General features: G+C 31.9%; 1 long non-coding RNA gene across 1 annotated transcript; it reads right to left on the bottom strand.

Annotated features, from left to right (window-relative positions):
- Nucleotides 1–1,382: 1,382 nt before the first annotated feature.
- LOC107901524 (uncharacterized) lies at nucleotides 1,383–2,411 on the bottom strand. The gene is made up of 2 exons (XR_001685285.2): nucleotides 1,905–2,411; nucleotides 1,383–1,639 (listed from the first exon to the last, which is right to left on the bottom strand). It is a non-coding gene; the product is annotated as an uncharacterized lncRNA (long non-coding RNA).
- Between the last annotated feature and the right edge of the window lie 1,474 nt (nucleotides 2,412–3,885).

Here is a 3,885-nt window from a genome sequence, read left to right as displayed (position 1 = left end):
GAACAAATTGGCGTGTTCAATTGGAAAAAGCTAGTTGGATTCCGTCAAGGAAGATAGTAATCGGATTTAAACGACCCACACAGTTGAGGTCGTTAATTCGAGTTGGGTTTTTCAAATTGCAAGGTTGTCGAAATTTTAAATTACGAGTATGTGCCACGTGGTTGAAAATTTGACAAGGGTCGATTTGCAGGTAATACTGGGAATGACTACGAAAGGAAGAGTTGGCGGCTTGAGGGATCCTCGATTGCTATAATCAGCTTATCGCTTGGAAGGGAAATTTTGTTTCAAGGATCGATTCAAGATTGGTGTACACCGGCCAAGCTTAAAAAATATTTTATTTATCCATTTATTTTATTTTCTTAAATTTATTTTTGTATTTTCGAATATATTTTTATTTTATTTATTTTTCGTATTTCCTTATTTTATTATCTTAATCAATTTAAAACTCCTATTTTTTATCCACAAGTCGTGGGAAAGATTGTGGCCATGACAACGAATCTGGTTACAAAAAAAGGCGAAATTAGATAACCGGTCTCTGTAGATTCGACCCTACTACTTTATATTTCAATTTATTATTATATTTGTTTTAGGAATTTATATTTAGTGGTTTCAACGCCCATAAAAGGGTTAGTGAAGAGTTATGAGTAGTTCTAAATGTTGTATTAATAAAAAAAGGCTAACAATCCAAATTGACCCAACCACAAACTCAAAACAATTGGAAAATATAATTTTAAATAACTAAAATTTGAAGTGATGGTAAACTGAAAGGACTCGAAGAATGAGTTCAACCCTAGAATGATTCAAAAATTTTAAAAACCTGCATCAAAGTGAGAAGAAAGGTTATGGCCAGGCCCTGCCATGGTTGGAAAGTGGAAACCAAAGAATTTGCCTGAACAGGGACGAAGGCATACATAAATATATGAAGTATTGATTACATAAAAGAATAACATGGTTTGACCATTGTCTGTTAAGTGCGAAAGCAAAAAGCAGAAAATGTAGGAATGCGAGGCTAAAGTGTAAAAAGGCAGGCATTTTTAGCAGCTATCATTTTCTTACATGCAGGCAAGCCATATACGTGATCCTAAAACATACTCATTTGCCCATATTTTTTCTCATCCCTCCAAAAGTGTGTTCCACGTTATTATTTTATTGCGAAGTGAATTTTTATAATTTTAAAATTTCACATCAATAAATTTAATTGAAGAATTTTAACAATAATAATAATTAGAATTAAATATGAATATAAATGTTAAAATATAAAACTAAATGGGATGTGTGAGTAGCGAAGCCCATTAAATTTGTTTTAAAATCCTAACCCCATAAGTAGTAATGAGAAAAAGAGAAAAGGTTCCTGGAAAGACCCATTTTTGCCCGGGGCCAAAGAATCAAAACAAATAATAATAATAAAACCCAAATAATAGTCCAGTTCACATTACAATACTAGCCCAAATTAAAAAACCCAAGTTACAAGCCCAAAGCCCGACGACCCAAAACATTAACTAAGTTTCAGTAAAACACAACTGAAATCCTAACCCTAGTCCCTCCTCCAACGCCGCACGCCAGGACCATGTGCGCCGCATGTCACGTCCCATCGTCTGCCCTCTGCTCCACCTACTCACTGCCACCACCCATCAATTACCTGCAAAGAGAAGGAAACACGCAACAATAGAAAGCAAAATAGGGCAAAAAAAAAAGAAACAAAATGTTGTATAAAGCGGATATAAAAGCCCAAATCAGTGGCATGTAAGGGGTTCCCTTTTTTTAAGAACATCAGAAAATAAAAGACTTTTTTAGAGGTTCAGCTTTTTTTTTCCGTTTTTTATCTTGTTTTATTTTATTTTATTTATTTTATTTTCGATTTTTTTATATTAAATAATGAGATAAAAAGAGAGGAAGAGACTTACCGGACGCCCCGTGACCGCCTTCGGAGGGCGGATCTCCGTCGTCGAGACCGAATTCCGAGAGGTAGGGTCTGGGCCTCTGTTTCGGTCCTTGTGGGGCTCGAAAGCCCGACCCCACAGCCCACCTGGAACCGGGCTTTAAAAACCCTTCCTCATGCTTCGTCGGCCGTCGATTTGGTGGCGATGCAGCGGACGGGCGATCGGCGGTGAGAGGCCCGATCGTCGGAAGGCATGGAGAGCATGAGAGAGTTCTGCAGTTTTTTTTTAATGAGGAAGGAATGAATAAAAAAAATAAAGAAAGGGGCCTTAAATAGAAAATCGAAACAGCAGTGTTTTGGGTGGCCTCCCCAGATGCAAAACGACGTCGTTTTGGGGAGGCCGACCCGCGACCCGACCCGTTTAGCAGAGGATCCGCGCGTTTCAAGATCGAATGGGTTATTTGCGCTGCGGATCCCTCCTATTTTATGATTGGCTTCAATTTGGTCATTTTCCCTTTTTTTAGTATTTTCAATTTAACACTATTTTTTCGCGTCTATTCTGTTCTAGTCTTGCAAAATGATGCGTATAAAGAATGGGGATATTGCGCGATGAGTCCCTCATTCTTGACGCACGTTTCACTTTAGTCCTTTATTATCTTTTTATGTCATTTTAAAATCTATCCCCTAATTTTTTTTATTTTGTTCTTTTACTATTATTATTATTATTATTATTATTATTATTATTATTATTATTATTACTTATTCATTTATACCATCTAATTTTAGATTTAATCATATATATAAATATACATCCTTGATATATACCTACTTTTTTTATATATACTTTATAATTTATATATACATATACACATTTTAATTTATGTACATATATACACATATTTTCATACTTTACTTATATATATACATGTACTTATACATATTCTTTTTACAATCCATATTTTTCTTATGTATATATTTTATATTTCATATATATATTTATATATTCTACAATATATATATATACATAATAAATACATATCTATATAGGTTTTGATTTTTATAAACACATATATATATATATGGATGCATACCTTTATATTTCTTACATTTCATAACTTTAAATACATACATATATATATTTACATATCCTTTATACTTCTAAAATATATTTATTTTGTATATATTCTTTATATTTTATGATTCCTATATATACCCACATATATACTTTTTATATTTTATGATTGTTATTTACGTATATATGTACGTACATACGTACTTACACATATTTCATGTATAATAGTTTTAGAATATGTGTACATACACATGTTTTTCATATTTCCATAATTTTATACATATATATGTCTTTTATATTTTTTTATAATTTTGTTCATTTATTTATTTATTTACATGTCCGTTATTATTATTTTTTATGTTTTAGTTTTTATCTGTTGTTATTTGTTATTGTGCCTACGTGATTGTTTTTTATATATTGGTCTTATCATTTATTTATCTTTTGTTTTTGCTCGTGTTATTTTACCTACATTAGCATCATTGTTATTCCATTACACCTATTTTTACTCAAATTCGTAAAAAGAGAAAATTTTGAAAATAAAGGCAATACTCGGTATTTGAGATCTTCGAGAGGATTGAGCCCTAACGTATTGGGTTCCAATTTTCTTCGTTGAATCTAAATAATCAAGAATACTCTTTAATCAAAAAACATAAATAAAAATCTCATTATCGGGAATTCAATACGTTGTGTCCTAATGCATTGGATATGACACGTTATTTTCTCGAGGTGAGGATTTTTTTTAAAAAATAAATAAAGGCAATATTCAATGTTTAGAATTTTGAGAAATTGTGCTCTAACGTATTGGACTACGATTTCTTCACTTTACTTAAACAATTGAATATCCTTTTGAATTTTATTGTATGAGTTTTTTTAATGACATCCATTTTTGAGGATGGGAAATATCATGCCCTAACTCATTGGGTGTGACATTTTC

Source organism: Gossypium hirsutum, chromosome D06 (genome assembly GCF_007990345.1).
Source record: "Gossypium hirsutum isolate 1008001.06 chromosome D06, Gossypium_hirsutum_v2.1, whole genome shotgun sequence".
Classification (NCBI taxonomy): Eukaryota; Viridiplantae; Streptophyta; class Magnoliopsida; order Malvales; family Malvaceae; genus Gossypium; species Gossypium hirsutum.
The sequence above is the reverse complement of the archived record's forward strand: the minus strand, read 5'-3'. Positions and strand labels throughout refer to the sequence as shown.